The 12,259-nt window shown below is 48.4% G+C and overlaps 1 protein-coding gene across 5 annotated transcripts in view; it reads left to right on the top strand.

Moving 5' to 3' along the window:
• The window catches only part of ARSG (arylsulfatase G), a 185,395-nt gene that overhangs the window by 32,112 nt on the left and 141,024 nt on the right, over positions 1 to 12,259 (top strand). For 2 of the 5 annotated variants that reach the window (XM_055386990.2, XM_019028099.4), the window contains exon 1: positions 9 to 263. The exons of the other annotated variants lie outside the window; for them this stretch is intronic. The gene's annotated coding sequence lies outside the window, so the exon portion shown is untranslated. Of the gene's footprint in view, positions 1 to 8; positions 264 to 12,259 lie in introns of those variants that run through there. 5 annotated transcript variants of the gene reach the window in all.

The raw sequence follows: 12,259 nt of genomic DNA, 5'->3' as shown, positions 1-12,259 counted from the left end.
CCCCCACCCCGGCCGCCTGCGACCCGGGCCGTGCGTGCTGCCGCCCGCGCCCCGGCCCCGCGTCGCTGCCTAGCTCTTATCCTATACCGGCTGCAGCCGGTCTCCGCCGGCCTCGGGGGCGCGCCGCCGCCGACCATGTGCTGCGAGCGCCGAGCGCAGCCAAGGAGGGGGCCTGCCTGGCGCGCGCGCGCCGGCCCACGTGGACCTGAGCCGCGCCGGTCGCGCGCCCGCCAGCCTGTCGCCTGGGCTGGGGGTCACGAAAGGTAACCGCGTCGCGGTCCGGGGCCGGGCCGCCCCCGCCAGCGCCGCCGGGGTCCTTGGCACAACGCCCCGATCTCCCAACCCGGGTGCGCCTCTGCGCGCGTGACCCGCCCAGACCCCGGAGCTTTGCTGCAACGCTAGTAGGAGCGCGAGCGTGCAGGGTGTTGGGGGTGCCTGCATCCTGTCTCGGAGCACCTCGGCCAGGCGCGAGCGCGCGGGTCCCCGTCCCCACCTCCGGGCGCCTTCCCGGCGCGCCCACCGCCCAGTCCCGCTCGCGCACTGAGGATTTAGGGATTTAGCGGGGAGGGGGAACACGCGCGCGCCGGGGCTGATCCCGCGCGGCGCTCGCGGCTGCGGCGGCTTCGCGCCCGCCCCGGGCAGAACAGGTTCCTTCCAGTTTGGGTGTGAGCTGCGCGCGCGGCGCCTGAGTTCCTCCTGCAGCGCCCACTTCCCCCAGTTTCGTCAACTCGCGCACCCCCACAGTTCCCCTTCCGGCAGTGGGGAGGGAGTGCCGCAGTGGGCCCCAGGGAGCGAGCGGCCGGGCCGCTGCGGGTGCCTTGCTTCCCCCACTTTGCTGCACCGGCAACAGCGGCAGCGGCAGCAACAGCATCCGCGTTGCGCGAAAGGAATGTGAGCAGCCGGGCTGAGTCAGCATCCCCGGCCCGGGGCGCGCGCGCACCCTCCAGGCAGTGGCGGCGTCGGCACAGGTGCATGGCTCCCATACCCGCGGGGAGCCCTCTGTAAGGGACCTGGAGGTTTAGACAGTCCGTGCCCCTCATCCCGTAGTCCCCGACCCCAAGGTCACTGTGAACTAAGCGGATGATGCACGCGAAATCTCAGTTAGGAGCTCCTCATGGGGACAAAGCATGTGTCAGATCCTAGACATTTCAGAGCCTGCGGGGGCGCAAACTTAGCTTCTTGGTCTCTACCTCACATCCCGAGGGCAAATTTGGAAACTGCTCGGAAGCAAAGGCCATGTTATTTGCATTCGTATGCAGACTTTGGCGCCGGCTGCTGCCTTCATTGGGGTTCGGAGAATGTGGTTCTGATGTCAGAAACTCAAGAGAGCCTAGTTTGGGAGTGCGTGCACGGAGGGTCGCCACCGGGAGGAGTCGGCGATCTGAATTTTAATAAAAATCCTTCCTTGCTCGCTGAGTTCTCTCACCATTTTGGGATAGGCTCTCCTGAGTTAAATGCCATCCTTTGCCGTTGACAAGTTCTGGTTGTGTAAGTGGGGAGAAGATTCGTTGGTACAGGGTGCCTTGTATGGCCAGTACTGTACAGCCAGGGGGCCGCTGAGCAGCTTTGCAACCTTGTAGGCGTAATTTAACCTCGTAGAGCGTTAATTTCTCCAGATCTGTAAAATGGGGGTGGAGGTGGTATTCCCAGAATTGGAGGGTTTAATTTATGGTACTTGTAAAGTGCGGATCGCAGTGACTGGCATTTGGTAAGGCCTCAGTACCCATTAGCTCTTGCTGCTGTTACGATTTATGCTTTACCAAGGCCAATTAATTGCTGACTCCAACACACTGCCTGTGAGAGAGAGCCCTTTTCTGAGTTGTTCTTCAAAGGATCCATATATAATGATATTTAGAAACTGATTCGAACACTTCATGCTAATGCAGGGCTGCCTGTAAGATAATCTTTGATATTTAGGATCTTACACTTTAATATTTAGGACCTGTTACTGTACTCTATGGAAATATCATGTGCAATATGACAGCGTATTCTGTATGTCTTAGGAACCTAAAGGTGCAGCCAGCCATTTATACCTGAGTGACTCGAAGCAAGTCACATAAAATCTCTGTACTTCAGTCTCGTGATTTAAAAAATGACACAAATTATGCCTAAAGCCTCAGGAGTGAATGAATGATTGGAAAAATCACATCTGAATGTTTGAGCAAGTGAAACCTGGCTTTTGGGGAGCATGATTCTAATAATAATAATAGATTTTTGTTACTAATGTGTTACTATTCTTAGATTTTATTAATATTAATCTTTTTTAAATGTTTGCTTTGTCCTCAACACTGCATTAAGTGCCATACATGTAATGCAATGTTAACCGCATCAGTAACCTTCTGTAGTTGACACTCATTATTCCCATTTTACAGATGAGGAAAGTGGAGGCACTGAGCACTGGAGGGATTGACCTAAGGTTACACCATGTTTATAGATACACACTAGCACTTTTTACCACTAGAGCTCATCCAAAGATGACATTTGCCATCTGTGTTTGAATAATGGAGAGGTGGCTGGAAACCCAACATACGCACAGCCTTGCTAGTTACAAAAAAGTCACGCAACATGACTTTTGCCCACCCTAGTTAGAGGCTGGCTTCACCTTGTTCCCTCAATCCTAGTGAGACCAAGCGTGAAAACCCCTGCTTTTTTAACTTCTCCAGAGAAAGCACTGCATTGCCATGCTAATCAACACCCCCTCGCCCCCAAACAAAACTAACTCTGTTTAGTTCTAAATAAGAACAAAAGAACCTTTGGAGTCTGGAGTACAGGACCAGAAAAATCAGGAAATCAAGTGAAGGGCTCAGCTCCCCTCTTAGCCTCTCCTGTTGTGTCTGCCTGATCCCAAGTGGCAGGCAGAGCCCCCTCTCAGCTTTCCTTTACAGTGGGCAAGACCATCATGATGCCCTTAAGAAGACCCCCAACATCTTCTTGGGGGAAAAATTGGCTCTTCAGAGCTGTCCCCAAGGCTCCCTCTTTTAGCCCTCTTGCATAGGGTCATTTGCATGAGAACAGATTCCTTTGTGTAAAGTTGGCCTGCCTGTTCTCTGTCCACGTTTATAGTCCTTCAAGTCTTCGTGTTGGGTTGCTAGGCAGATATGACCCTGGCTTGCAAATAAGCTCACTGCATTTACCAGCCTGTGAGAACTTCAACTTGGGTAAGTAGACTGAAAGGAATCTGGTCTGGACCTCTGGGAAGAGGGTCCCGCAAGCCTGCTTTTGGGGGCTGACTCTTCAGGGCAGCCATCAAAGGGGGAGAATATGTGAAGGGGGCTTCCATGGGAGGCTTCGATGGCCCACCCACCCTTCCATTCTTCCTCTTCCAGTCTCTGTTCCACCCACCATGCTCCCACCCAGGGGCTTGTGTTCTGGGCAAGTGACTTGTATGCCACTGAAGCAATTTCTTGCTTTAAAACTTTAACATCTGCTTCTCCAGTTGGCCAGGAACTTCACACACTCTGCCATCTAGCAACAGTGAACCGATGGTCCAGGTAGTTCTGCTAGGTTTATTTTGTGATTTGGGGTCCTCCCCTGCGGCACGCCCCCAAATTTCACAGTTTGTAGGAAGGCAGGGCCCTTCAAACTGGGAAACACACACTTCTGGGAGAATTTAAAGATTTGCCAAGGGGTTCTGAGGCACAGATAGTGATGACGATGATAATAATAATACTACAGAGTTGTGTGCATGGCTTAGTACAGTTGCTAAGTTAACTGAATTAACATGTGCAAGGGGCTTAGCACTGGGATTGGCTCATGGTCAGGTTCCCTAACTCTTGGCTGCGACTCTTTCAACCTGTGAGTCCTGGGGAATTGAGGAGGATGGCGATCAGGGAAGCCTTCAACTGGCAGAGAGGACCTTGGGAGAACTGGCAAGGGGTGCTGAGCCAAGGGAGAGGTGAACAGCATGAGAGGAAGGTAGGAGGTAAGTGAGGCCATTCTGTATTTGGGGACAGTGAGGTCACCTTCCCACTCACGTGTGTGGGCGGCCGATGATTGATTTCTGTCATGCCCGTTACCATTTGGTGCAGTATCGATGTATCGTTGGTGTCTGTCATTAACTCTGAAGTAACTTTTACTTGATCAGTACTGAATTTCATTCCTAGGCTTCTCAGTCTTCATAGTTGACTGCTCCTGTAGTTTTGCCATCTATTACTGCTTAAAAATTAAAAAAAAATAGAGAACATAGCCTCCGGAGGCTTCTATAAATTATCTCAAGCCTGTTGCAAAAGTCCTAGAAAACGAACCCAGGCTGAGTGTGATAATCCTAGTGCTTTTGGCATGAAGGCAGGAGGATTGCTTGAAGGCAGTTTGAGACCAGCCTGGGCAACACGGCAAGACACCATATCTAAGACAAATTTTTTTTTTTTTTTTTGAGATGGAGTCTTCTTCTGTTGCCCAGGCTGGAGTGCAGTGGCGCGATCTTGGCTCACTGCAACCTCTGCCTCCCGGGTTCAAGCAATTCTCCTGCCTCAGCCTCCCAAGTAGCTGGGACTACAGGTGTGTGCCACCACGCCTGGCTAATTTTTGTACTTTTAGTAGAGACAGGGTTTTACCATGTTGGCCAGGCTGGTCTCGAACTCCTGGCCTCAGGTGATCCACCCACCTCAGCCTCCCACAGTGCTGGGATTATAGGCATGAGCCACTGCTCTGGCCTAAAAAATATGTATTTTTAAAAAATTAGCTGGGTGTGGTGGTGCTGTCACACCACTGCACTCCAGCCTGGGCAACAGAGTAAGACCCTGTCTCAAACCAACCAACCAACTCCAAATCTCAGAACAAAATTATTTAAATCACATTACATTTAGGAGTGAATGCACGTCACATTAAACTGTGTGACACAGTTGTGGGTCGTGGGATCTCATTGGCAGTATTGGGAAGGGCTGTGTGTGGGACCAGTGGATTTTGCCCCGATCGAGTCACGCTTTCTTCAGATAGTTGTTGAAGTTGCTCCACCTGCCCTGTTCCTCAAGGCCCAAGGAATAAAAACCTGCTCTCCTGCTGTGTTTCTTGCCTAAAGGGAGATGCTGACTTTCCCTATCTTGTCTAAACAGGTACCTCCTGTCCTGTGCTTCTAGATTCCCAGGAACAATAGGCAATGTTAAGCTTCCATTTTAACCCTTTAGGACCAGTGCCTCTGTGAGTTTCCAGATGGCTAGGGGACGATGCGAAGAAACTACAAGGATGCTGCAGGATTGTGTTGTGGGCAAATGGTGAGGAGGGGCCCCGCCCTGCTGTGATCGGTGGGGGCCTGTGGAGTTAGGTGAGCTTTGTAGGGATACACAGCAGGACTGGGTCCAGGGAGCTTCCATCCCTCCATCCTTCCCTCCCACGCCCATCGTTCATCTGTCCATCCACCCAAGCGGCCTCTGCTCATCCATAGCCCACTCGTGAGCACTGACAACTGCTGTTGTCTCCCAGGCCACAAAACCACACCTCAGAGGATGTGGTTCCTTCTCTCATAGTGTGTATAGTTTAGTTCAGAAGACAGGACACATGTGATTGTTACCTAAAACAGCATTTCAACAAGTGCAATTTTACAAGTGAGAATTACAAGTGAATGTCTTCTAAGAAAGAACTTAGAAAAGTCATCTAAGTTGAGGGGAATGATGAGATGAAGCTGGCAGGGCGAGGCAGAGCAGGCTGGGCTGTCAATGTTCATGTTACATGCACTCATCCAGCAAATATTGACTGAATACCTTCTGGGCCGGGTGCCGGAATTATGCAGTGCATAAACTACACAGAATGTCCCTGCCTTTACAGAGTTTCCGCCCTGGAGTTGTAGATCTTTCTTGCTTGAGCACCTAGCTAGCCAAGCATCCTGGACAAAGAGTTCTTTTGAAATGTTTCTGATATGGAAATGTAACTTCCATTTTCAATTAACATCAACAAAGGGGAGATTCCCCTCACACGCATCCTACATCTTGACCTCATATTGTTGAATTGTCCGAAACCAGATTTGCTGGAAGGCAGCATACTCCAAGGATGCCAGCTATTATTAGAGTCTGCTTAGCTGAAGGGACCTGGCTCAGGTTTAGCCAAGATGGCACAGATAGTCATGGGATTGTGTAACAAGGAACCATAGTTTGGAACGTTGAAAATGTAAACTGAAATCAGTCTTTATTTCCTCTTTGCCTTGTTTGTGACTATGGTGGCGTGTTTGTAGCTTCTGTCTTGTCTAGGTTCAGAAACCAGCATCAGAGCTTGCTTAACAAACAATTCTGGCAGATTCAGCCAGTAGCTGCATGGAGTCTGGATTTTGCCATCTATACTCAGAATAGTTATGTTTTTATCTTTTTTTAAAATTAAAAAATTGTTTTTTCTAATAGAGATGAGGTCTTGCTATGTTGCCCAGGTTGGTCTGGAACTCCTGGGGTCAGGTGATCCTCCTGTCTCGGCATCCCAGAGTGTTGGGATTACAGGCGTGAGCCGCTGTGCCCAGCCATTATGTTTTATTTTAATGTTAGTAATACTTTGGCTTGCATAGCACATTTTTAGTGTGTTCTCATATTTATTATCCCTTTATCCTCAAAACAATCAAGAGATGGACTAACAGTAGCCAATATTTCTTAGCACTTACTGAGAACTTGGGTTGGATTATTTCATTCTCACATTGTGTTTGGGGTTGAGAAAGTTTACTGTGACTCTTTTTTTTTTTTTCCCCCGATATCTAATTCCAGGCCAAAACTCCATTTTTCAGGTAAGGGAGGAAACTGAGACACAAAGAGATTCTGTAACATATCCATGGTCACACAGCTGGCAAATCACTGCTGAATCCTGGATACATACTCCTCTGGAAATAAGACAACACATCTCAAAAGTCAATTCCCCAAAAGGCAAATTTGCTAAGTAACTGCTTCACTAAATTGTTTTTTTCCTAAATTTGGGTCTTACCCCTATTTCTGCCCCTACCTGAGCCTTGGCTTCAGAGATTCCTAAAACTTTAGGGGAATCTGTCTTGGGGTGCTCAGGATGCCATAATAAAATACCATGGACTAGGCTGGGCTTGGTGCCCCACGTCTGTAATCCCAGCACTTTGGGAGGGTGAGGTGGGTGGATCACTTTGAGATCAGGAGTTCAAGACCAGTCTGGTGAAACCCTGTCTCTACTAAAAATATAAAGATTAGCTGGGCATGGTGGTGTGCATCTGTAGTCCCTGCTACTTGTGAGGCTGAGGCACGAGAATCACTTGAACCCAGGAGGTGGAGGTTGCAGTGAGCTGAGATTGCTCTACTGCCCTCCAGCCTGGGTGACAGAGGGGGATCCTGTCTCAAAAAAAAAAAAAAAAGAAAAGAAAAGAAAAGAAAAATACTGTAGACTAACAACAGAAATTTACAAAAATACAGCCCAAACAACAGAAATTTATTGTTTACAGTTCTGGAGGCTGGCCAATTTGGTTCCTGGTGAGGGCTCTCTTCCTGGCCTGCAGACAGCCACCTTCTTGCTGTGTCCTCACATGGCAGAGAGAGTGAGCAAGCAAGTTCTCTGATGTTTCTTCTTGTAAAGGCATTAATCCCATCACCTCATGACCTCATCTAAGCCTTATCACCCCTCCAAAGGCCTATCTTCAAATATCATCACACTGAGAGTTAGGGCTTCAACATACAAATTTTGGGGGCACACAAACTTTTAGTTTATAAAAACATATTTCATTGAGGAAGTAGAATGGATCCAGGGCAAGGATAAATCTACAAAAATAGAAAAGATAGTACAAAGCACGATTTTTCTTAAGAGAAAGTTTCCTATTCTCATGCAAAAATGACAAAGGGAAAAAAATTGAACTTTTTTTTTTTTTTTGAGACAGGGTCTCACTCTGTTGCCCAGGCTGGAGTGCAGTGGCACTGTGTTGGCTCACTGCAACCTCCGTCTCCTGGGTTCAAGCAATTCTCCTGCCTCAGCCTCCCGAGTAGCCAGGATTACAGGCGCCCACCACCACGCCCGGCTAATTTTTATATTTTTAGTAGAGATGGGGTTTCACCATGTTGACCAGGCTGGTCTCGATCTCCTGACGTCAGGTGATCTGCCCACCTCGGCCTCCCAAAGTGCTGGGATTACAGGCCTGAGCCACCACGCCTAGCTGAAAAAATGGAACGTTGACACGTAAACCACTGATCAGGCTGAACATGACAAGGGGAAAGATATGATGCATAAGGTGGCCCTGCCAAAAAAAAAATCGAACCTGGATCGGATCTCATCCTAGATCTACAAGCCAGTTTACCAGGAAAATGGGTCCAGGGCACATTTCAATAGAGGATACAATCAGCTAAATCCAAAATTTGAGAAATGTTACAGGGCAAACACCGTAATTTATTTACAAATCTATGCAGAGAAAGGAGGAGGGGAGCCATAAATGAAAAGAAAAGAGACACGTGAACCAAGTGCAGTGTGTTGTGAACCTTGTCTGGATACTGATTAGAACAAACCAACTGTTAAAAAAAAATACTGATGAGATAATGGAGGACATTTGAACTCTGATTGGATTTTTGATGATACTAACCAATTGTTAATTTTTAAAAGGAGGGTGTTATGGAATTGTAGTTATATAGTAAGAATTAACTTTTAGAGAATTGTACCAAAATACTTCTGGATAAAATTATATGATATCTGGTATTGCTTTTTTTTTTTTTTTTTTTTTTTTTTTTTTTAAGAGACAGGGTCTTGCTCTGTTGCCCAGGCTGGAGTGCAATGACATGATCACAGCTCACTTGCAGCCTCGAACTCCTGAGCTCCAGCCATCTTCCCACTTCAGCCTCCCTAGCAGCTGGGACTACAGGCACATGCCACCATATCCAGTTATGTTGTTGTTGTTGTTGTTGTTGTTGTTGTTGTTGTTGTTGTTGTTGTTGCAGAGAGATGGGGTCTCGCTTTGTTGCCGAGGCTGGCCTCTAACCCCTGGCTGCAGGTGATCCTCCTGCCTCAGCCTCCCAAAGCGCTGGGATTACACGTGTGGCCCACCACGCCTGGCCTGGGGCTTATTTCAAAATAATCCAGCATATGTGGAGAGGGAGGCTAAGGGAAATTGAAGGAGAGAGCCAGCCTGACCATGTGTTGATAATTGTTGAATTGAAATGTTGGGTAAGTACATGTGAGTTTCTCAACTTTTGTGTGTTTGACAACTTCCATAATAAAATGTTTAATAAGCGATAAGTAAATACAGATTTGTAAAAGGTTCTTAAAAATGTGGCAAACAGGCTTCCAGTGAGCGAATTTCAGACGTTGACCTGGAGCTTTCTTCTTGATCACACCCCTCAGGATTTTTCTTCTCAAGTGGAGGATAGACTTTCAGAGGAAAGATGTTATTCAGAGGTCCATCTCCTCTCTCTGATCTGTGAGCGAGGACACAGATATAATTTCCGCAGGGCTACTGGGTTTTTAGATGCATGGCATGATGCCACCTAGGCTCTCTCAAACTGGCTCCTGCAACATGGCTTTCTTCTGTGACAGTCTCAACAGGTGGTTCGAGCCTAAAACTAGGCAGGATGTCATATGCCCCCTGTGGATGGGTTTCCTGGCATCGTTGGGTTCACAGAAATGATATTGCCCGAAACAGTGTCTGGTGTGAGGTCTCCAAGCTTTAAAAAAAAAAAAAAAAAAGCCACTTTGGGAGGCCAAGGTGGGTAGATCACGAAGTCAGGAGATCGAGACCATCCTGGCTAACATGGTGAAACCCCGTCTCTACTAAAAATATAAAAAATTAGCCGGGCGTGGTGGCGGGCGCCTGTAGTCCCAGCTACTCGGGAGGCTGAGGCAGGAGAATGGCGTGAACCTGGAAAGCGGAGCTTGCAGTGAGCCGAGATCACACCACTGCACTCCAGCCTGGGTGACAGAGTGAGACTCCGTCTCAAAAAAAAAAAAAGCATTTTAATTATGTAAGTGAAATTGCTCTCCCAGGCTGGATAGAGGCATTCAAAGATGTCTTTTGCATCTTCTGTTGAGCTTAGACTACTACACCTTGGCCCCTACACTCTAAGAAAGCAGTCTTTCCAAGTTGGGCTAGCCTCAAAATTACATATTGGGGTCTATGGGCAAAAGCCTGGGACACAAGGATGTTTATTACATGTAGATAATAAATAACCCTTTGTCCTGGCTATCGTGGTAACTGGGTTTTCCTTTTCACGTGGATGGACTAGGGTGAGGCAACATGTAAGGAAGTGCTCACTGCCCAGGTCGTGCGAGTACAGGGTGGCTACCTGAGCAGAAGGGCCACCTCCTGACGTTTTGTGCCCTAGGCATTTTGCTTGTCTCGCTCTAGCACTGTCTCTCACCTGGACTCACCTGGACCCATGCAAGAGACTCCTAACTCAGCTGCTTCTTTCATCTGCTGCCCTGCGGGGCATTTGTGTATTCTCAACAGGGCAGGGATTCTGTTACAATGTAAACCAGAGCCTGCTGCTCTTGCTGAATCCCTCTGGCTTCCCATTTCTCGCAGCAAAAGCCTTTGTTTCCTCTCTGACTCTAATCCCTGCCCTTCCTTTCTCCATTGCTTCTGCAGTGGCTTCTTTGCCACTCCTTGCTTGTGCCGGACCTCAGCCTTTCCCAGTTTCTCTGCCTTTCCTGCATGGCTTCCTGATGGCTGCGTAGCTTCCTCCCTGACCTCACACAGATCCTTATCCAAATTGTGTTTTCTCGATGAGATTGTCCCAGACCACCCCCTTTAACTTTGCAGCCTCCATCCCATGCCTGAGCTCCTTCTTTGATGTTCTTCATGCTATTTACATTTTATTGATTTCATTTCTCCCCTCACTGTCAAAAAAGTAAGTGGTGTGAGGGCAGGGACTTTTGTCTGTTTCATTTACGGCTGTATGCACTATTTCTGGTTTAAAACCTGTCAGTCAGTACAAATTTGGTGGACAGATGACAGAATGCGTTGGGGAGTTGCTTCCGACAACACGTGAGCAGCTGATGCCCAAGGCCCCTTCTGACAGCCCCCGATGGCTCGTGGCCACCAGCCAGCACACAGACCATGTTCTGATCTGCGGAGTAAAACAACAGGAGTCCACATCCCAGAGACCTGCTCCCCCCTGCTCTTTTGTCTTTTTTGGCCTCAGCTCATCAGATGCTTTTGTCTCTGGAAAACCAACAGAACCCTCTGCCAGAAAGGTCTGCCCGACCTTCTTGTTATTTCAGCTGTTTTCAAGGTTCTCTAGGAGGATGCTTGGCCACAGGGAGGCCCATGGGAAATGAGGGTCAGGTGATGAAGTGAGTGGCTCAGGAAGCCCAAGGACTTCAGCTCTCTGTTTTCAGACGCTGCTCAGCAGATCTTCAGGTTGCTGCATTCCATTCGCTTCTCAGTGCTTCTGGCCCACAGCCTGCCTGTGGGTCATTTGGCTGTTTATCAGTACCTTTACCCCTAAGCAAGCCTGGAAACTGAAGGGAGGTCAAACTTGAGCACACTTAGCAGCCCTGCTTTAAAATGGGGGTCGTGGAGAAGAATAGGAATCATGGGTAAAGCTGATTGTCAACTAAAGTTCACTCTGCTCCTGCTTGGGGAGCATGAGACATGGGAAATTGTTTATGCTTGTGCTCAACAAGGATCTTTCACAGTCAGTTGTGCTCTGATGGAGCAGATGGGCCTTCGTTGTGGGATTTGTTGACTGACGTGGCCGAGTACCTTCTGCCCCAGTGGAAGGAGGGGTGAACACTGTATTTGCCAAAGACTCTGCCTTTCTTTATAGCCAGGAGTGCTCCTTTCCTGTGTCTACTCTCCTTTCTGAGAGTGATGGAGAAAGAAAAAGCTGGCAAAATAACATCAGATAAGATCTGAGGGTAGCAAGTAAGGCCATTTTCTTTTCTTTCTTTGTTCTAAGGGCTAGATGCAATCAAATGCTTGGCTTATATAGCTGTATGTTTGGAGGTATTGTTTTCAGAAACAGGATCTTGCTCTGTTGCCCAGGCTGGAGTACAATGGCACCATCATAGCTCGCCACAGCCTTGAGCTCCTGGGCTCCAGTGGTCCTTCCACCTCAGTTTCCCAAGTATCTGGGATTGTAGATGTACACCACCATGCGTGGCTAATTTTTTAATTTTTTTGTAGAGATCAGGTCTCGCCATCTTGCCCAGGCTGGTCTCCAACTCTCAGGCTCAAGCAGTCCTCCCACCTTGCCTCCCAAAGTGCTGGGATTACAGGCATGAGCCACTGAGTCTGGCTATGGAACCATTTTCCTTATATTTTTGTTTTGTTTTGTTTTTTGAGATGGAGTCTCACTCTGTCACCCAGGTTGGAGTGCAGTGGCGCAATCTCAGCTCACTGCAACCCCCGCCT

The sequence above is a fragment of the Gorilla gorilla genome, chromosome 4 (assembly GCF_029281585.2).
Source record: "Gorilla gorilla gorilla isolate KB3781 chromosome 4, NHGRI_mGorGor1-v2.1_pri, whole genome shotgun sequence".
Classification (NCBI taxonomy): domain Eukaryota; kingdom Metazoa; phylum Chordata; class Mammalia; order Primates; family Hominidae; genus Gorilla; species Gorilla gorilla.
The sequence above is the reverse complement of the archived record's forward strand: the minus strand, read 5'-3'. Positions and strand labels throughout refer to the sequence as shown.